The sequence below is a fragment of the Drosophila ananassae genome, chromosome XL (genome assembly GCF_017639315.1).
Source record: "Drosophila ananassae strain 14024-0371.13 chromosome XL, ASM1763931v2, whole genome shotgun sequence".
In the NCBI taxonomy this organism is placed as follows: domain Eukaryota; kingdom Metazoa; phylum Arthropoda; class Insecta; order Diptera; family Drosophilidae; genus Drosophila; species Drosophila ananassae.
The window spans coordinates 17,219,701-17,243,195 of record NC_057931.1 but is presented as its reverse complement, the minus strand read 5'-3'; the positions used below and the strand labels follow the sequence as shown (position 1 = coordinate 17,243,195).

Below are 23,495 nucleotides of genomic sequence, written 5' to 3'. Positions count from 1 at the left end.
TTTTGTGTTATTTTCAAAACTTCTTTTTCGTTTTAACTGGTATTTCTATTAAAAATGGGTCGTGAGCCAAGTAAAAATGTGCATCAGTTTTTTAAATTTGATGCGAACGATCAAAAATCAACTTGAAATGATTGCCCATCGAGTTTTGCTGGGTTTCATGCAACCAATCTTAGAAGACACTTAATGGCCGATTCTAAATGTTAGCCCTGTCGAAAAGGCTTCTTCAGCACGTCATTGTGTACTGAGTGAAAGGCGAAGTTCATCAGGTGCAGAAACATTAAACTCCCTTTTATGCATCAAGCTTAACGATTATTGAAATAAAAACTATTTTTATTTTTTTTTTTAAATCAAATTGGTGGGTTTGCGGTAGAACTTTATAAAAGGAATCCGTAAAACTAAATTCTGTTTTTATACCCTTGCAGAGGTTACTATAATTTTAGTCAAAAGTGTCCAACGCAGAGAAGGAGACATCTCTGACCCTAAAAGGTATATATATTCTTGATCAGGAGTCCTGAGTCGATATAAGCATCATAACGAAGATACATACACTACTTCCGAAGTAAACCGAATTGCACTCCGCGTTTTAAGAGAAAACTTACCTGAACCTACTAAAACAATGATATTCGCGAGAAATCCGCAGTCCTTAGATGATGCTTACAAAATCATTGAAGATGATAGACATCAAAGCTACACATTATACGGGCCGACTCGAAAGAATAATAAATACAATAAACCAAACTTTAGAACCAATTTAGTAACGATGACGATTAAAAATGTAAACGAATTTATAGTAACACAATTGATAGTAGGTGAAGCTAGCGGTGACCAACAAGATAATGCTACAAAAACTGAAAGTCGAAGATCTGAAGGTGCATTTAGTGCAAATAATAGAAAGCAGTGGTATCACAATCAGTCGAATTATAACACAACATCCAACTCTACTCGAATATCGACAAACAACAAAAATATGCAAGGTTCCGAGCAAAGCAGACGTACCTTTTTACCAATGGACCTTAGTCAGTCTAACGTAAATTTTCAGATAGAGGGACAAGACGATTACCATATATAAAAATTCTAGGTAAAACGAGAACACTACTGTTAAGAGAAGCCCCGTAAATAATCGTGTTACTCCAATGAGTTCCGTTTAAAAACTATTTTTATTTCATACACTTCTCTTACAAGAAAGATACATGAAAACCTTAAATCTATTTAAAACTACTTCTCAACGGACGGCACGCTGACATGCTATGTGACCCTTTCCTAAGTGCTTCAAGTGCACCACATAAATATTTGGTTAGACTGCAGGAGATCGTCCAAACCATGCTGTTAATCACTTATTCCCATGGGTCCGATCTCCTACATTCTATGTTGAAATTCTTATCGTGTTCAATGCTTGAACATTCTGCAAAGGGCCACAAAAAAGGTGTACATTTTAGATATTTTTAAATTCAATACATTGTTCTTTGATAACACTAGATAGCGGACTGTTTACTTTTGCTTTTATAAATTTCTTTTCTTCAGTATTAGAAAATTGATATTATTATAATTCGATAACAATATGTTGTTAGTTATATAATTCTATTTCATATTTTTAAATATTTTAACATTGCTTAACATTGCATATTATATTAGCTCCCATGTTCAACTTAATGTTTGAACATCCTGCAAGGGGCCACAAAAGTGCTTGACTTCAGTTTACATTTTTAAATTAATTATTATTTTTATTCGATTTTTTAGTGGACTGTAATATATATTTTTTTAATTTTTGTTTTTAGTGGACATCTTGAAAATTTTATTTATTCGATTTTTTAGTGGACTGTAATTTTTACTTATTTTGTTTCCTATTATTTTTAGATATATGTTGCCTTTTTTTTTTGAATGATTACTTAATTATATGTATAAAACCATTTCATTATACATTAAACATATAAAAAAAACATTTTTTTTAATCATTCGGCATTGGAGTTGGCAATGCTAAAGCCATCAATTGTCTCGACTTTAATTTTCTTAAATAGGATATAATCAGTAAAGTTATGATTATCATTTCCAAAATTAAAAGCTATAACCTGACACATGATGAAAGTCGATATTTTTCAATTCTAAATTTTTTGCTTTCAAATCTTCTATTTGTTTGCCCAGGTGAGCTATTTCTGCTGTATGATTCATAACATGAGGCTTTAGAGGGTCCCAAGCTATTCTCGGAATCTCTTTTCTCTCTTCTCGGAGAAATACTCCTATATAAGCCGAAGCTAATGCTTCTTGACTTTCCTAGAGGCCACCTCGCTGGATGGCAACTATCATCTTTTTTAGTAAATTTTTTAAAATTAGTTTTACCTATTTCTGTTTTTATGTCATTGCTATCCTCTTCTTCTACCTTCCAATATCGGTCCATTTGTTTGAGCACGATAATGGTTGCTACGATTGAATTACTACCCCTGGATTTCGTGCATCCTGACACTGTCCATCCAAAGATAGTTTTTTGCCCAAGAAGCATACCCTTTTTGGTTATCTCCGGCAGCAAAATTTGTGGATATAAATCCGCACCAATTACCAGGTCAATTCGACCAGGTTTGTCGAAATTGCGATCCGCTAAATAGAATCCTTTCCAATCCGACTTATTTATAAAAATTTTATTTGTGGGAAGATTTTTCATTAATTTTGGCAAAACAATTGCGTTTGTGCTCACTTCTTTTGAATATTTAGAATTATTCTTGATTGTCAATTTTAATTTGTGATTTGAAACACAGGCACCTGTTGCTGATACTCCACTTATTTCAGTGTGCGCTTTTATTTTTGGCAACTTAAGTTTTTGTGCCGCTTCTTCTGATATTAGAGTGCTTTGTGACCCATTGTCAATCAATGCTCTAAATTTCCTGAATTCACCATCTTGACCTTTAATCTGAACATACGCCGTGGCCAACAACAACATTCTCTTTTTTAAAATGTAACATGCTATGGTGTAATTTTTGACAATACGAGTAACTAGCTCGCTTGGACATTTTGAGTTTGAACTGTGCTTTAAACATCTGTAGCACCAATTAAATTTTTTAACCATATTCGTTTTTTCTTGAGGACTTAATGCTTTAAATTTATAGCAAAAAGTTAATTGATGCCCGGGCATTTTGCACATCGGGCATGCTTGGTTGTTTGTGTGACTATTTTGCATTATTTTTCTAGTTGGTAACTCATTTCCAACTGATTTTTTAAATTCTGGATATCATTTGAATTTTTTACTTGGCCCTCATATTGTTGCAGAGCCTCAATATTAAATTTCTTTATAATAATATGCGCAAAAATGCAATCTGTTTCTTCGGTCAGATTTGCGTTGAGGCGCATCATATAAATTGATTCATTTATAGAATCAGAAAAAGAAAACTGGGAACCTCAATTTTTGGTAGGGTAGGTAGTTCGTCCATTTTAGGATTACTACCTTTTACCTTTTCTAATCGACCCACTTCGATTTTATTATTCATGTATTTCCACATCTTCTCTAAGCTCTATTATTTTGGGCATATATTTGTTATTTAGGCCTTCAATATTTATTAAATCGGACACTGTTTCTACTCTGCTGAGAAATATTTTTAATTTTTTAATTCTTATCGGAAAGGTTTCAGATTTATAAAACTAAAAAGTTATAAAACTAAAAGACCAAACTTGCCGATGAATATAATTTCTGCTGTTGGTTTGGTGATTTTGTTGTCGCTGTTGATGCTGCTTCTTCTTTGGGTGTTGTCACTGTTGCTGGCTGATGTTGCTGTTGAAGTTGGTGTCGCTGCGGATGTTGCTTCTGCGTGGGTGACTTGTTTCAGCCGATATTGCTCCTGATGTTGCTCGGATGTTGCTTCTGCTTGGGGTGCTTATTGCTGCTTTAGCTGATGTTTCTGTTGATGTTGGTGTCGCTGCGGATGTTGCCTCTGCGTCAGTGTTGCTGCTGCTTATGCTGATGTTTTTTTTTTAATTTTTATTTTTGATGTTTTCCGATTTAATAATTTTTTTTATATATATATATTTTTTTTTTTTTTAAGGTTGTTTGTCCACAAACAAGTAATCACAATTATTTTTTCTTTTTAACTTTTCCGATGTAGACCTCAGATACGCCACCACACAAATTTAATTTTTTATATATTTTAATATATATTTTTTTATTATTCCGGTGTCATTCCGGAACAAACACGATAGAAGGAAACAAAATATTTATTTATTTTTGCTTTTCCTTTCTATTCAATTATGCTCATTGGCATTTATATTATTTTATTCTCTGTGTTCCTTACCTCTTGGGGGGAAACAACAGAGGACTACGATATTTAAACTGAGCTCTATTTTACTCAGATCGCAGCCTTATTTTTTAGCTACCCAGGGCTGAGAATTTTAATTTTTTCTACAGCCACATATAGGTGCCAGTTTTTAAACCTGAGTCTCTTACCACAGGGGGGAAAACGTCAGGGTGTCTCGATGGACCAAATGTAAAGAGGAGCCCCTTATATAAAGGTGTTACTCCAATGAGTTTTCAAATGAAACCTTATTAGTATAGGGGCTCCTCTTATCAAGTGATCCGGCTCGAAGGACCAAATGTTAAGAGGAGCCCCGTAAATAATCGTGTTACTCCAATGAGTTCCGTTTAAAACCTGTTTTTATTTCATACACTTCTCTAACAAGAAAGATACATGTAAACCTTAAATCTATTTAAAACTACTTATCAACGGACTGCACGCTGACATGCTATGTGACCCTTTCCTAAGTGCTTCAAGTGCACCACATAAATATTTGGTTAGACTGCAGGAGATCTTCTTTCAAACCATGCTGTTAATCACTTATTCCCATAGGTCCGATCTCCTACATTCTATGTTGAAATTCGAGGTCTAAAAAACTGCAGAATGTCAGGGTTACGACATAACCTCAAAAACTTGATAAAATTTTTATTTTCCGAGTTCTGGGCTCAGATCATGTTTACCATATGTTTTTGGAGTCACTAAATCCAAATCCGTCGTTCAAAAAAGGGAATATTTTAAAGGTTACGTTAACAACCTGACTTGCTGGAGTTTTTTAGACCTCGGATTCGGACTCAGCGACCCTGAAAACATATAATAAACATGGTCTGACCTACGGACTCGAATATAATTTTGTATGAGGTTTTTTGCGGTTATGTCAGACCCTGACGTGCTGGGGTTTTTTGTACCTCGGATTCGGATTCAGCGACCCCGAAAACATATAGTAAACATGGTCTGACCTCCAGATCCGAAAAAATATTATTTTTTGTGTGGCTGTGTTATTTACTAACGAAACTGACGATTTGGCAACCGTTCGCAGTGCAGATTCCAACGATCATAATTTTAAAAGTATTACTGAACAAGAAAGGAAAGCTAACTTCGGGCGGAGCCGAAGTTTATATACCATTGCATTTAAAGCGCAGTCCGCTAGGTGGCGCCACGCATCTTATATTATTAGATACATAGCGGATCGTATATAGTTGGCCGATCCTTATGAAATTTGGCATATCGAATTATTTTGCCAAAAGAGGAATCCATTGAAACTCCCATCCTTCTAACTTGAAAAACAACGAAGTTATAGCGAGTTCCGATCAATCATATAGTTATATGGCAGCTATAGGATATAGTTGGCCGATCCTTATGAAATTCGACAAATCAGATTGTTTTTCCAAAATAGAGTCTGTACCAAATCCCATCTTTCTAACTTAAAAAACACCAAAGTTATGCCAATTTCGATCGATCCCGGCCGTTCTGACTTATGTACTGCCTGCAAAGGAAAGAAGGATGTGTGCAAAGTTTCAACTCGATAGCCTTAAAACTGAGAGACTAGTTTGCGTAGAAACAGACAGACAGACAGACAGACAGACAGACGGACAGACGGACATGCTCATATCGACTCAGGAGGTGATCCTGATCAAGAATATATATACTTTATAGGATCGGAGATGTCTCCTGCACTGCGTTGCATACTTTTGACCAAAATTATAATACCCTCTGCAAGGGTATAAAAATGTCTAAATGTCTTTAAAATAAAAACAAGAAAGGAAAGCTAACTTCGGGCGGAGCCGAAGTTGTTATACCCTTGCAGTTCAGTCGCAGTCCGCTAGGTGGCGCCACCCGTCTTATTTTATTAGAGATATAGCGGATCGTTTATAGTCGGCCGATCCTTATGAAAATTGGCAGATCAGATTGGTTTCCCCAAAATAGAATCTGTACCAAATCCCATCTTTCTAACTTAAAAAACACCAAAGTTATGCCAATTTCGATCGTTCTATGACAGCTATAGGATATAGTCGACCGATCCTTACGAAATTTTTTACATAAGATATTTTGGTCAAATATAACATGTGTGGAAAGTCCCAACCCTCCATAACACCAAAGTTATGGCATTTCCGATCAATCAGTTATATGGCAGCTATAGGATATAGTCGACCGATCCCGGCCGTTCCGACTTATATACTGCCTGCAAAGGAAAGAAGGATGTGTGCAAAGTTTCAACTCGATAGCTCTAAAACTGAGAGACTAGTTTGCGTAGAAACAGACAGACGGACAGACGGACATGCTCATATCGACTCAGGAGGTGATCCTGATCAAGAATATATATACTTTATAGGGTCGGAGATGTCTCCTTCACTGCGTTGCACACTTTTGACCAAAATTATAATACCCTCTGCAAGGGTATAAAAATTATTGAGGCAGAAAGTGATTCAAGTACATTCAAAATTTTGCATAAAAAAAAATAAGACACATATTTAAAACAGCAGAAATCCGGAATGCATTCGAAAAACGCGAGTACTGTACCGCAATATTTCTAGATGTCTCTCAAGCATTTGATAGAGTCTGGCTAGAAAGTCTAATGTACAAGATCAAGACAATGCTCCCTTGTAATACCCACAAGCTTCTAGAGTCTTACCTTTACGACAGAAAATTTTCTGTGAGGTGCACCACTGATATATCTGACGAATTCACTGTTGGAGCTGGAGTTCCTCAAGGAAGTGTACTCGGACCAACATTATATGTTCTCTACACAGCAGAAATCCCGACAAGCAGACGACTAACAACATCTACGTTTGCTGATGATACAGCTATTCTTAGCCGCTCAAAATGCCCGATGCAAGCAACTGCGCAGCTAGCTCTTCATCTGGTGGATGTTGAAAAATGGCTATCAGACTGGCGAATTAAAGTAAACGAACAAAAATGCAAGCACGTTACGTTCACCTTGAATAGGCAAAACTGCCCGCCCCTTACGCTAAACAACACCCTACTCCCGCAAGCAAACGAGGTAACATATCTAGGAGTACACCTCGATAGAAGACTCACATGGCGTCGGCACATAGAAGCTAAAAGAACCCACCTAAAGCTAAAAGCCAGCAGCCTTCATTGGCTTATCAACGCTCGGTCTCCCCTTTGCCTTGAATATAAAGTCCTGCTGTATAACTCGGTACTTTAACCTATATGGATGTACGGCTCCCAGTTATGGGGGAATGCCAGCAATAGCAATATTGACATAGTCCAGCGAGCTCAGTCGAAGATCTTGAGAACAATCACCGGGGCACCTTGGTACGTTCGCAACGAAAACATACATCGCGACTTAAACATTCTTCCAGTCAAAGATGTGATCGCAGAACAGAAGGAAAAGTACTTTAGCAAGCTATTGTCGCACCCTAACCACCTGGCGAGAGGTCTAACAAGGTTGAGTAACCAATCACGACTTCGTCGGAATGACCTACCCACCCAGCGACCGTCTTGAGGAACGTGCAACCAGAATGCAGTCTTAGTCTACTGTTAGTTAAATGTTAATGTTAAGATTTGAAAACTTATTGTTAGTCTCAAAATTAAGAGAAGATCCAATAAATAATAGCAAAGTTTAATTAAAAAAAAAAAAAAACATTTTTAAAACAAGTAGCGATGAGGAAAATATGCTAAAGTTTATGCAAGAAAAGTTGCCTGAAAAAGGCCTAGTTGCTGTATTCTCAGAAAACCTATGTTTATTTGTAAAATTTCAAGAAATTTATAGACAGTTTTTCTCAAATAATAGAAATTTAAGAATTCTCAAGTCGTGTATACTATTAGAAGATATAAATGATAAAGAAAAAATTCTAAAGATAATTGAAAACGAACACTTAAAAAATAATCATAGAGGTATTCACGAAATAGTTGTATCTATAAGAGAAAAATTTTTTTTTTTTTTTATTAAACTTTGCTTTTATTTATTGGATCTTCTCTTAATTTTGAGACTAACAATAAGTTTTCAAATCTTAACATTAACATTTAACTAACAGTAGACTAAGACTGCATTCTGGTTGCACGTTCCTCAAGACGGTCGCTGGGTGGGTAGGTCATTCCGACGAAGTCGTGATTGGTTACTCAACCTTGTTAGACCTCTCGCCAGGTGGTTAGGGTGCGACAATAGCTTGCTAAAGTACTTTTCCTTCTGTTCTGCGATCACATCTTTGACTGGAAGAATGTTTAAGTCGCGATGTATGTTTTCGTTGCGAACGTACCAAGGTGCCCCGGTGATTGTTCTCAAGATCTTCGACTGAGCTCGCTGGACTATGTCAATATTGCTATTGCTGGCATTCCCCCATAACTGGGAGCCGTACATCCATATAGGTTAAAGTACCGAGTTATACAGCAGGACTTTATATTCAAGGCAAAGGGGAGACCGAGCGTTGATAAGCCAATGAAGGCTGCTGGCTTTTAGCTTTAGGTGGGTTCTTTTAGCTTCTATGTGCCGACGCCATGTGAGTCTTCTATCGAGGTGTACTCCTAGATATGTTACCTCGTTTGCTTGCGGGAGTAGGGTGTTGTTTAGCGTAAGGGGCGGGCAGTTTTGCCTATTCAAGGTGAACGTAACGTGCTTGCATTTTTGTTCGTTTACTTTAATTCGCCAGTCTGATAGCCATTTTTCAACATCCACCAGATGAAGAGCTAGCTGCGCAGTTGCTTGCATCGGGCATTTTGAGCGGCTAAGAATAGCTGTATCATCAGCAAACGTAGATGTTGTTAATCGTGTGCTTGTCGGGATGTCTGCTGTGTAGAGAACATATAATGTTGGTCCGAGTACGCTTCCTTGAGGAACTCCAGCTCCAACAGTGAATTCGTCAGATATATCAGTGTTGCACCTCACAGCAAATTTTCTGTCGTAGAGGTAAGACTCTAAAAGCTTGTGGGTATTACAAGGGAGCATTGTCTTGATTTTGTACATTAGACCTTCTAGCCAGACTCTATCAAATGCTTGAGAGACATCTAGAAATATTGCGGTACAGTACTCGCGTTTTTCGAATGCATTCCGAATTTCTGCTGTTATCCGGTTGACCTGCTCAATTGTACCGTGCTTTTCACGAAACCCAAACTGATGTGACGGGATTCCTTCCTGGATCCTTAGGTATGTGTTTATTCGAGTCAGAATGCATTTCTCAAAGAGTTTAGATAAGCATGAAAGTAGGCTTATAGGTCTATACGACGTGGGAATTGTGTGGTCTTTTCCCGGCTTTGCTATCATTATTATAATTGACTTTTTCCATCTCGCTGGAAAGTGGCCAAGTTTTGCGATGGCATTGAAGAGCTGGGTGATAGTGCAGACGGCGCAATATGGAAGCTCAATGATCATTTTGGGAGTTATGAGGTCGCAGCCTGGTGATTTTTTCGGATATAGTTGGTTTTTGATGATATTAGCGATTTCGTTTGGGCGAAACTCGATTGGTTCATGTTGAAGCTGAGGCTCATATGGTAAAGTCGGCAGAGTAAAGGCACTAGTGGCCGGATTTGGTTGGAAGATATTTTTGAGGTGATTGGCAAACGTGCTGGCTCTGTCTGCATCGCTGCGCGCCCAGCCGCCTGTGGGATTTCTAATAGGCATCACTGTTTCTTTCGGTGAGCTTAGAGTTGGGTGAGCTCTCCATAGTGAGTGTTTTGTACTAGAAGTTGACAATTGCTCTATATAGCGGCGGTGGACATAAGCTTCTTCTTGCTGTAGGGCTTTAGTAAGTTGACGTGAGGCATGTCTAAAGCTTTGCTTAGTAGATGGCGATCTGTGGAATTGCCACTCGCGACGTGAACGCCGCTTTTCGAGGACGAGCTGTTCGATTTGTAGATTTGTCTTTTTATTACTTTGTGTATTTATAGTTTGCGATGTTGAGGCTCGAGCTGCAGAGACGAGTACAGACTCAAGTGAATTAACAAAGCTGTCTACGTTGGCTTCATCGTGGAGATGAGGACTTAGCTCAATGTGTGAGCTGATATATTTTCTGTACTTAACCCAATTGGTTTTCTGTGAGGTCAATTTTAATGGTTGTTCCAATGTTCCTGGATGTCGCAGTAGAATGAACAGGACAGGCGAGTGATCAGATGAAAGATCCGATAGGCAATTGGCGCTTATCAGATTTTTAGGGATGTTTTTGGTAATCGCAAAGTCTATTAAATCTGGTAGTTTCCTTGGGTCTGCCGGCCAGTATGTTGGTGTGCCAGAAGAAACATAGTCGAGCTTGTTCTTGGCTTTGATAATTGCATTATAGAGCTGCTTCCCTTTTGGAGTCACGAGACGGGATCCCCAGTGTGTGTGCTTGGCATTGTAGTCTCCTGCTGCTATGAAGTGGTCTCCAAGTGTGTTGAAAAACTGCATAAACTCATCTTCAGCTATATTGAAGCGAGGGGGGCAGTATACGGCGGCTAGTGTAAGTTGGTTGCCAGTATTTAGTTGTATATTTATAGATGTGGCCTGTAGGTAGTTTTTAGCAAATTTGTTTTGATAATGGTGCTTTATGCGGCTTCTGATTAGAATTCCAGTCCCACCATGTGCTTTACCATCTGGATGATTTGTTCCGTAGAATGAATATCCTCGTAGATGAAAATTGTATTTGTTTGTGAGGTGTGTTTCCGAAAGCAGCATTACATCGATGTGATTGTCGAGTAGGAATTGAGCTAACTCAAGTTTATGTTGCGAAACGCCGTTAGCGTTCCACGTAGATATCCGTAGGAAAGCCATTATTTGGATTGTTGTGAAACCAGCATTTGAATCAATAGATTTTGGTTTCGCATTAAATCTTGCATAGTTGTGCGCATAAACGACATAAATTCCGTCAGGCTTTGTTGTAGGCTGCATATCATAGCTTCAAAGTTGCTTTTTGGCTGCTCTGTTGGTTGATGTTGCTGAGCCGTGTTCGGTTCTTGATATGCTGATTGCAGAAATGAGCTTCTTGAGGCAGGTGTCGCCGGTCCTGATTTTAAGGCGCTTGCGTATGTCACATTTTTGTCAACGTTAATGGGTCCTAGTGAGGATCTGGCTGCAGTCGAGAAGAAGACTTCAGGGTTTGATCTGGACGCCGTGAACTGTCCATTTTGGGTGCGGGCAGCTATTCCTTTCTGGTGGATGCGACTTTTCAGCTCCTTATAGACTGGGCATCCTCTATAATTAGCAGTGTGATTGCCACCGCAGTTGCCGCACTTTTTCGAGTTGCTGTCATCTTTGCTCGCTGGGCAGTGTGCGGAGTCATGAAGTTCTCCGCAAACTACACACACCGGGCGCAGTTTACAGTATGACCTTGTATGGCCATATTCCTGGCAGTTCGCACATTGTACCGGGCCATTGCGTTTGTGCGGTTCCTCAACTGTAATTCTGCGGTGCAGCAGGTACTGAAGATTGTATATTGGGTGCACTTCGTATTTCTTCAGGAGCTTGGTTTCTGGTTCAAGCTCAACCTTAAAGAGTGGCTGCGGCTTTCTATCCCTGTTAAGGATATTAAAGACTGTCTTGGCGCTAAAACCCTTCTCATGTAGCGCCTTTTTTATCTCTGCAGGCGTTACTTCGGGCTCTATGCCCTTAAGTACGACTTGCAGGCCCTTGCTGCTTTTTAGCTGGTACGTGTAAAAGTTCTTTTTATTCTCGGTAAGATATTTTGATAATACTCTATAGTTATCTTCAGACTTCATTTGAACTTTTGTTTCTTGAATGTTGCCCTTTACAAGGGGTATTATGTGGAAGTTATCCTTACCAATAAGCTCAATAATTTTGTTGACAAGAACATTGGAACTTTTTTCGCGTATATAGATAGGCGGAGGTTTTGGCTTCCTTTTCCCAACTTCAGTGGATTCGACCGCCTCAACCTCATCGGCGTCTGCCAAGATTTTAAATCGGTTTGAGTTAATGGGCGTTTCTTTTGCTACTAGGCTAGCATTGCCACGGGTTATTTTGCGTTTGGAATTCAGGGGGCTCAGCTTCCTTTTGATTTGGATGTAGCGATCCATGCCAGTCTGCACAGCCGGCTTAATATAGTCATTGTTTTTGTTTTTGTTTTGGTTTTCGGGCAGCGCGGACGTATTACTATTTGCGCTGCTAGCTGATGACGTCGTTAAACGCGCTGTCGATACAGTTGCGGTTGTTGTTGTTGTTACTGTTGACGTTGTCAAAGAAATTGAGGTGCTAGTTACTGCACTCTTTGGCTGCAGAGACATCGATGGTATCGAGGGGGAGCAGGAACGCGCTCTCTCGCTCTCTACGTTTAAGAATTCGGTCAAGTTGGGGGTAATTGACCGAGCTTGATCGGAGCTTGCATGGTTTTCGGTTGCTTTAAAAGAGAAGTACGCGTTGTTTCTTTGTACTGAGAGCCGTCTCTCGTCTAGCTCACGTTGACGTTGTGTGCGAACGTCGTTTGAACTCATTGCAGTCGAGGTTGATTTAGTTTGAGTTTTAAGTGTTGTGTTTTATATTAATTAATTAATTAATTAATCAATATAAACATTAGCGATTTCATCGCAAAAAGCGTCTTTTCGCGTTATTGTAGATTTCTTAGAGCAGTCACTGCACTTTTATGATTTTATTGAATTTTTTTTTCTCGGAGCACAATAAAAAACACGTCTGCATGCGACGACTGCAATCGAAGATCGAGAAAAATAGAGAAAAATACTACTACCCAAATATGCAAAATGTTATATAAAGTTATATTAATAATTGTAAAATATGTAACTTAGCTAAATACCATCGGCAACCTATAAAATATAATTTAAATATAACAGAAACGCCAGAAAAATTTAACGATATAATACATATAGACATTTGGTACCCTAAAAGAAATATAATATATCTCACGTCAATTTACAAAATGTCTAAATATGCGACAGCTCAATATATTAAAGATAGATCCTGGATCTCTTTGCTTAACGCGATACAATTAAGAATTGTCATGAAGATATTGTAAAATTGTCTGAAAAATTATTGAAAAATAAGCAGATTCAAAATGCGAATCAAAATAATGTAAATGAGCCAAACTTCGCAAATGTATACGTTAAGAATAACCAAGTAGGAAAATCCAATCCAATTTATAAAGAAATAAGTAACCATAATCAAGCTGGTAACTACATGGTATCTAATGAAAACACACCAAAAAAAAATTTATTAAGATCAGGTAAAAAGAAGATATAAATACCAAATTAAAAATTATACGCATTGAGAACTTTTTTTGTACACACCTATTCAATATTTAATCCACTGAAAATTTCAACAGTATTGTCGAAACTTGTGCTGGGGGAGTCATGTACACCCACACATACCCTAACTTTAAGTTCATTATGTATGTACAGTATGTACACGGCAGCTAAGCTTCCACAAAAATCTTGAAGCCTAGCTTATGCTAAGATTAGTAATTAAGCAGATTTCCATCTAACTATTTATATAATAATATAAGCTGCTTCTTAACTGCAAGGGTATATAAACTACGGCTTCGGCCGAAGTTAGCTTTCCTTTCTTGTTATTTAATCAATATGGTGTCATATGACTATCAAATCATTTGTTAAAGCTCACCAAACGTAAATATTTCAAATCAAAGGGGTTTCGCTCTGAGAGAGAGCAACCATACTTTGTTTTTTTCGGGTTAGTTTTGTATTAAAAACAGTTTTGTAATCAACAGTATTACAAATAATTAAATAAAGTATGGTTTTTATTGAAATTGATATTCCATTCATTACATTCAATTATTCATTAGTTTATTCTTTCTATACATTATAGTCATCCATTCTTTCTATTAATTATATTCATTCATTCACTCAATCATTAATTCATTCGTTCTATGCATTTTATTTATGTATTCACTTATTTATTCATTTGATTCTACTCATAATATCGACGCATTTCCGCAAAATGGATTATTTCCATTTTTATCAAAATTGATAGTTACATAAATGTCAAATAGATCTAAAAAAATATTCTAGAACAACTAGAACTTTCGCTAAAATTAAATAATCAATTGATTTTTGTCATTACTTTTCTAAAAATCCTTGCAACTTGCAATCCTTCTAATGGAAAGTTTGATTTGTAGTCACACGATACTTCAGCGAAAATCTGTCGATATGTTCGCCTATCACATACAACTGAATATTTTAAAAATTCCCTACGTTTTTCTCCATCCTAGTAAGCTTTATAGACTCAAATTAAGGATTGTAGATTTGAATTCAAATTGGCGTCAGTTACAAGCGTTATTCTGCACGTTTTTGAATAAATAACTTTTTTTTTGCCTATTTTAAAAGAGAAGCCTTGAATGCTATAATCGCATTACTGTTCCTCCCAATAAAAACAAAGTAGCAAAAAAGCTCTTCACCTTGGGCTTCTTGAGTGGTGTTACCCCTCAATTCATCCGAAACACAATTACAGAACAAAGTGTGTCACGGTCGTTCTTTATTCTTTATTCATTATTTCTTTTGCATCTTTTCTCAACGTGCCGAGGTAGGGGGGTTTTCATTAAAAAATTGATTTGAGATTCTTAGTGCTTTATGCTTTTATGTGCGTTTTTAATCAATTTTCGCCATAAAGGCTCAATGAACAAGAAATATAAGGTCCTTGAAGGTTCTTAAATGACAAACGATTCTGGAACTGGTTCGAACTTCAAACCTGATAGGGTATAACAATATCTGTGTCAGTATATGACCATTGTGGGGTTTATTCAAGTGAAGCTCGCAGCTCAATTGCATTGTTTGTATCCTGGAGGGTGGCGGCGTCAATCGCCGAGGCAGATCATCCGCTCCTACAGCACCACGGCAGCGCGAAATCCACGGAAAGTGCGCATTAAAAGCATAACCGATGCCGGCGTTTCTGCATGTCTCAGCAGCCGCGACCCGGCTCCACGGAGCACAAATGCCACGGAGGAGTGTTAATTAAAAACACAACGCACACGCCGCAGAATGTGCCACTTATGCGGCGCCACGGAGGGCGGGGGTGCAGGCGCCCTGGCTTTTGGCTGCTGGAGTGGGTCCTTGCAAGGACACGTCTCTGGGTGCAGGTAACGCAAGATAACGATAATGGGCACGGTAATGTTGCCACCCACAAAGTAACCAACTAGCAGAAAAACTCTCGCAACGAATGAATGCACATTGTTAGCTGTATTTACTTAAGCCTGCGAAAGGAGCCAAAATTCAAGGGGTCACGGGCCAGGAGTAAGGGCCTGAAACCCAATCAAAATGCAGACAACTGTCGGCACGCCCTTGGAAAAGGGGAGAACGCTGGTAATTAGATAATGGATGCAGATGGATTTCAGGAACTCGTTTTTGGGGAGAGAAGAACCTGCTACTCCGATATTGTTGCCCGGAATTATGCAACAAATATTGGGAGCAGAGGCGGGGTCTGAGGGCTACTCTCGTCAGGCCACGTTCTTAATTTCATTTATCGCGCTGGTCGCGGTGACGAGTTAATTGCCTTATCTTTCAAGTCCCTGGGCTTCCCGGTCCCTGCTCAGCGGCCTTCGGGTCGATGGGCGGCCGTGGCGCCCCCTTCCGCGGCACCAAATTTAATTATCAAACTAAATTAATCGAAAGTTGACTTATCATAACGGTGAGCAGGAGGAAGCGGCGAGAAAACAGTAAATATTGATAGCTCATAAATAAGGCAAGCTTCCCTCCCGGCTGCCGCCCAAAAGGAACGTCCTCCGATAGGAACCGCTCCCGGCCCCAGGATCCTGCCGGGCGCCGGCGACCGGCAGGTAATAATGTCTCGTGCAATGCAGTCAGTCTTTGCCGAAAGATAATCCGCCCGAGAGACACTCCAGCAGGACACTCTGCCATTTATTGTCCTGTAGAAATTAAATTAAAGAACCTAATCGGTGGTCGAAGTCATCGAGGCCTGGCCCGCACTCGCCCGGATGCGGCACGGAGCTCCCCGCCCCGTCAAGTTCTCGCCTTCTGTGCGTTCGGCGGAAATACTTCCCGGCACAGCAGATCAGGGACGCCACCAAGCAACATAAATAAGACTATCCGCCAACGTCTATCTGCAATACGAAGGGAATGATGGGGCGTTTAGGAAGCTCATACCCTCAAGAGTATACCGACACAATTTGTTTACCGAAAGACATGAACTTTTCAGGGACCAGCAACGGGTACACCAGGGCGGCCCAATCTCTTTGGAATTTTTGGTGTCCTCCCGAGTTAGTCCCCATATTCCTCAACAAAGTAATTTTATGGGCTTGGCACTTCACTCATACGGATGATACTCTCTTGGAAGCGCCTGTCCGCAGTATTTAATGAAATTATTTCGACTTTAGGCCAATTATTTAGCGATTCAGTCCAGCGAGTGCAACTTTGATTTCGAGTATCTCCATTTCCGATCCCATTGTGCGCCAATTTCCTTTTGCATTTTCCACCGAGGGCAGCGGAAGCGCTTCGGAAAAGTTGCTTTAATTGCTAAATCCGCCTGTCAACTGCTGCCTCACCTCGGTTCGGCAATAAAGGAGCCCGATAAGCCTCTCCCACGTTCACACCCAGCCGACCTCCAAAATCCAGCCACCACCAGCCTCCAAGGCCGCCTCTTCACTCAATCAGACTCCTGGAAGCGGAGAGAGGCCATTCCGGGAGCGTCTTGGCGTAGGATGGGTGGATGGGGAGATGGATGGAGCCCTGAATGGTGGGTGACTGGCCGTAGACCTACGTACATACTTACCCTCTCAACAGTTATTACTAATAACAGCTAACAGTTATTTGCAAGCTCAAGATTTTCTCTATGAACGCTCATAAACGATAACAGATAAATATATCTAATTTTCGCGGAAAATACTAGATGATACAGAAATTGAGAATCATTTTGCTTTGTTAAAAATTTAAAATTTCATCAAATACGATAAAGATATACTTAAATAAGTGGCAATTATTGTAATATTATAACTCAATAACCGGCTCACCTGACCAGAGCATAGGTTTTAGGCTTTATTCTGACTATTTAGGAGATTTTTTATGTGAAGTTTGCAACGCTCAACCCGATATTCAGTTATTACGTTTATTTTCAATGAATTCACTGTTGAATTTTCTGTCAAATTGAAAGTTTTATTCAGCCGTCAGTGTTTTATAACGTTTACACTATAAACTGAAAAACTTTACAGGCTTTATTTCAAATAAGTTAAATATATTAAGTTAATAAGTTAAATATAATACTAAAAGCCAGACAAGCAAATATAAGTCGTCAATTGCGCAATACAAACGTTGTGACTTTAATGTCACGATCAAAAAGATCTTTTGACCCTGTACCTGTGACTCTTGTACGGCGATCACAAATACTTAATCAGTTCGACTAAATCTGAAAGATTGAAATGACGAAACACGAAGTGATGGAATTTGAATGCGCCAATAAGTCATCCTTTCGAATGCATTCGAATCCCAGAAAGCAAGAAACAATGCACTAAGCAGAAAAAAGGAAAATAGAATACTTTGGTGTCTTTTAAGCTAGAATGATGGGACTTTCAATGGATTCCATTTTGGGCAATCTTATTTCCGAATTTTTTTTTTGCATTTTCTTGAAGTATATACATTTAGAAATGTGTCCACAAAATTTTGAAATGATCCGGTAAAAATACACTGAGCTACACATGTTGAAAGGGAAGGGCCTCCGGTAAGTGTAATGGTGAGTTGAAACTTTAAACACGTTTTTCTCAAAACTACGTTTTTGAAGTCGGTGACCACTCTTACTCGAAAACTAGTGACCCGATTGTCTTGAAATTTTGCATGCTCTTTTATTGCATAATAATCTAGTACTTAATTGAAGGATTGATTTTTTTATGCAAAACTTTCTTTTTACAGCTGAAAAACTACCGCTTTTTTTAACGAAAAACGATTTTTCAACTTTGAAAGGTCGCCATTTTGTCAAATATTTTTATACCCTTGCAGAGGGTATTATAATTTTGGTCAAAAGTGTGCAACGCAGTGAAGGAGACATCTCCGACCCTATAAAGTATATATATTCTTGATCAGGATCACCTCCTGAGTCGATATGAGCATGACCGTCTGTCTGTCTGTCGGTTTCTACGCAAACTAGTCTCTCAGTTTTGGAGCTATCGAGTTGAAACTTTGCACACACCCTTCTTTCCTTTGCAGGTAGTATATACGGAACGGCCGGGATCGGTCGACTATATCCTATAGCTGCCATATAACTGATTGATCGGAAATGCCATAACTTTGGTCTTTTTTAAGTTAGAAAGATGGGACTTGGTACAGATTACTGTTTGGGCAAAATAATTCAATATGCCAAATTTCATAAGGATCGGTCGACTATATACGCTCTGCTATATATATAATAATATACGATGCGTGGCGCCACCTAGCGGACTGCGACTGAACTGCAAGGGTATATCAACTTCGGCTCCGCCCGAAGTTAGCTTTCCTTTCTTGTTTTTTTTTAATATCCTTCGATTAAGTACTAGATAAACTAAACCTAAATATTTTCTACTTTTTTTTTCAAATTTAAGTTAAAATAATGTACTTTCACATAAAAAAACGACATTTCAAAAAAATTCAATAGTTTACGAGAAAAAAATTCGGAAAAAATGTCTATTTTTTGCCCCTCCAACTGCGCATGCCCCCTTAACTTCGGCTCCGCTCGAAGTTAGCTTTCCTTTCTTGTTTTATTTAAGATAACACTGTGTGGCCAGCTTTTAAGCACCACATGATAACAATTTTTTCAAGCGACTCCGGCCGACTGCCGTCACGCGATAATTCATAATTATTTCTTAACAAAAAAAATCCTAGATACTCTTCAAATATAGCCATTTATCGTTTAAGAAATTGAATAATTATATTCACTCAGATATGAAAAAAAAAATCGCAAAAATCTATTTTTTTTTTAAGCCTCGGAAACCATCCTGCCTCCTTAAGGGTGCCACACATGCCTGTTGTGAGTGATTCCAAAGGCACCAACAATCATGCCAGCGTTTTTGCTAAAATCTGTATTTTTTTTGCTAAATCAGAAACTTCGCTTTCATTTAAAAAGTTCGTTTGATCCATATGAAGCGTTCAATTTCTAATTAAACTGCGTTAACAAAATAATACGTTCCAAGAATAATGCATTCTTAATTGGAAAAATTTTCATTTTTTGAAATCACTAGTGAAATTACTTGCCTTTTATACATTAGGTTAGGTTAAAAAAATCCTAGATACTCTTCAAATATAGCCATTTATCGTTTAAGAAATTGAATAATTATATTCACTCAGATATGAAAAAAAAAAATCGCAAAAATCTATTTTTTTTTTAAGCCTCGGAAACCATCCTGCCTCCTTAAGGGTGCCACACATGCCTGTTGTGAGTGATTCCAAAGGCACCAACAATCATGCCAGCGTTTTTGCTAAAATCTGTATTTTTTTTGCTAAATCAGAAACTTCGCTTTCATTTAAAAAGTTCGTTTGATCCATATGAAGCGTTCAATTTCTAATTAAACTGCGTTAACAAAATAATACGTTCCAAGAATAATGCATTCTTAATTGGAAAAATTTTCATTTTTTGAAATCACTAGTGAAATTACTTGCCTTTTATACATTAGGTTAAATCACTTCAGATTTTTGAAGCTGATTTTAATTGGAAGTTGAAGTGGAAGTTTTAAAATAAATGTATTAAATAAAGATACGTAAATCATAACGGCCTGGATCAGACTATATATATAAGTGATATATGGGAAAATTCCTTGTGACGCCGCACGTTCAATTTTCACTACTTTGTTGAACAAAAAACTCGGTTTTTGGACATTTAGAAAAATTCAAAAATATAGAATAACACAGGCCAACAGCAAAAAATCTCCACGAACAATTTCATCTGCTCCATATCCTTTAAGTTCCCCTGAACCAAAGTCCAGAACAAACATAGGTTCTATCACCCACAGTTTCCGCGGTACACCTAAGAGAAGAAATTGATAAAATTTTATCATATATTGAATTATGTAGGCCGTGAAATGAAGATGACCATCACTGTTTCTAGTACATATCATTTTTGAAATGTATATGTACCAACTAAAATTAAACAAGAAAGGAAAGCTAACTTCGGGCGGAGCCGAAGTTGATATACCCTCGCAGTTCAGTCGCAGTCCGCTAGGTGGCGCCACGCATCTTATATGTATTATTAAATATATAGCGGATCGTATATAGTCGGCCGATCCATATTTTGCCCAAAGAGTAATCTGTACCAAGTCCCATCTTTCTAACTTAAAATACACCAAAGTTATATATAGTATACCGAGTTATATATAGTCGACCGATTCCGGCCGGTGTTTTTTAAGTTAGAGGGTTGGAACTCCACACATGTTATATTTAAGCAAAATATCTTATGTACAAAATTTCATAAGAATCAGCCGACTATATCCTATAGCTGTCATAGAACGATCGGAATTGCATTACTTTGGTTTTTTTTTAAGTTAGAAAGATGGGACCGAAATAATCTTAAGATTATTTGACCGAAATAATCTTGTTATATTCCCATCTCCAAAAATGGGATGGGACAAAATAATCTTATTTGCCAAATTTAATAGGGATCGGCCAACTATATCAAATAGCCACCATATAACTGAACGATCGGAAATGGCACAACTGCAAGGGTATATCAACTTAACCTCCGCCCGAAGTTAGCTTTCTTTTCTTGTTTAATTTTAGTTGGTACACATACATTTCAAAAATTATATGAACTAGAAACAGTGATGGTCATCGCCATTACACGGCCTACATAATTCAATATATGGTAAAATTTTATCAATTTCTTCTCTTAGGTGTACCGCGGAAACTGTGGGTGATGGAACTCATGTTTGTTATGGACTGTGGTGGTTCAGGGGAATTTTGCTGTTGGCCTGTGTTATTGATTGTTTTAACCTAGTACTCTGTTCCTCAGATCCCGATTTACCAAAATCTTTGTTATGGCGTTTTTTGTGTTGTGTACCTTTTACTCATAGTGTACAAGAAATTATTGTATTCGTGTGAATGTATTTTTTTCGCGCGATTCCCACTGCATACGTACAAAGTTTGGTAGAGACCATTGTAGTCCGAATATAATACCCTGAACGAATCGTGTTGGGTATATGTCGAACTAAAATGGCTGAAGAGTAGAGGACGAAAGTTTCTAGTCCTTCTACTAGAAACGTTAAAATTAAAGCGTGTTAGTAACATGATCTGACTGTCTACATTACCATAAATAAGATTATATAGAAACATGAAACTCAAAATCGTTCTACGGTTTGTTAATGATGGTAAGTTGATTAGTAAAAGTCTACTATGATAAGAGGGGAGGTGAAGATTTGCATCCCAATTAAGTCTCCTAAGGGCGAAAGTCAGGGAGCTTTTTGTAAAGATTCCATGTGATCTAGGTGAACTCCGTATTAAGGACTCAAGACACACGATCCATACTCAAGTAACGTGTATCAAGTATGTGTATAAAGTTTTTGTTCTGTGCGGGTCATTAAATTCTTTTGACCATCTTTTAATAAAACCAAGCACACCCATAGCAATATTAACCATGGTAGATATATGGTCGGTAAATTAAAGTTTCAAATCTAATAGGACACCCAGATCGTTAACCTGAGTTAATTGTTCTAGGGCGTTCCCATAGAGAAAGTACATAGCCTGGTGAGGACTAGATTAATTAAAATGACATGAGTTTACATATCGATCCATTAAGCTTTCGATTATTTGCTAAACACAAATTTTGAAATTTATCCAAATCGGATTCAAGTCTAGATTGGGCGCTAGTGAATTTATACTGAAGACAAGGATTAACGTCAGCAGCGTACATAAGAACAAGTGAATCAAGGCAAGTCAAGGCAAGGGGCCAGTCGTTAATAAACAGTGTAAAAAGTAAGGGTCCAAGATGGCTTCCTTGGGGCACCCCAGAACAGCCGAGTCAATATAGCCATGTCCGTCTGTGTGTGTATCCGTCTGTCTGGATATATGGATCTCAAAGACTATATTAGTTTTTATACCCTTGCAGAGGGTATAATAATTTTGGTCAAAAGTGTGCCACGCAGTGAAGGAGACATCTCCGACCCTATAAAGTATTTATATTCTTGATCTCTGAGTCGATATAAGCATGTCCGTTTGTCCGTCTTTCTGCCGGTTTCTACGCAAACTAGTCTCTCAGTTTTAAAGCTATCGAGTTGAAACTTTGCACACATCCTTCTTTTCCTTGCAGATAAGACGGAGCGGCCAGGATCGGCGACTATATCCTATACCTGTCATATAACTCATTCATCGTAAATGCAATAACTTTAGTGTTTTTAAAGTTAAAGGGTTGGGACTTTCCACACATGGATCGGCCGACTATACCCTATAGCTGCCATATAACGGAAGGATCGGAATTGGCATAATTTTGTTTTTTTTTAAGCTAGAAAGATGTGACTTGTTACAGATTCCATATTGGTAAAATAATCCAGTTTGCCAAAATTTATAAAGATTGGCCAACTATGTCCTACAGCTGCCATATAACTGAACGATCGGAATTAGCATAACTTTGGTGTTTTTTAAGCTAGAATGATGGGCTTTCTACGGATTCCATTTTGGGCAATATAATCCGATCAGCTAAATTTTATAAGGATCGGCCGACTATATCCTATAGGCGCCATATATCTGAACGGTCAGAAATGGAATAATCTTAACTGCACGGGTATATCAACTTCGGCTCCGCTCGAAGTTAGTTTTCCTTTCTTGCTTTAGACTATATTAGTTCAAAATTAATTCCGACCCCATAAAGTGCTCACCGCCCAAATACTTTTGATCAGCATCAACAGCCGAGTCGATATAGCCTGAATCTCAAAGACAATAAGAGATAGAGCTACGATTTTTTAAAATTTCGTCTGCGCTCCTACCACTTGCACAAATGGCATATTTCTGTAGCGCAAGTTGAGGAAAGTATTTTGAAAAAATGTGAAATGGTATTTATATCTGCAAAATATTTTAGCCAAATCAGCCTAAATTTTGAGGAGTTATACGCAATTTTATTCGGATTCCCATACTGGATTTCTGTAATTTTGAACGCGTGGATCACAGAGACCACATGAGATAGCTCTTTCAGATTTAGCACATAGACTCTATGGTACCCAGGCAAATTTAGTTTCCACTTTCGTCAGCGTAGCCGCTAAAATTAGCCTCAGCTTTAGTGAAAGAATACAAGTAAGCTGAGGCTAATTGTGGCGGCTACGCTGACAGATGTTTTTGTGGGTCTTATAACATTCGAACTTGGGAGTGCAATATCGGTCGATTGCGTATCTCTGGTCGGCTCTGATCTCTTCTCATTTG

At 38.3% G+C, this 23,495-nt stretch overlaps 1 protein-coding gene across 5 annotated transcripts in view; it reads right to left on the bottom strand.

The window, feature by feature from the left end:
• The window catches only part of LOC6503215 (dynamin), a 128,020-nt gene that overhangs the window by 50,391 nt on the left and 54,134 nt on the right, over window positions 1–23,495 (bottom strand). The gene's annotated exons all lie outside the window — the stretch shown is intronic.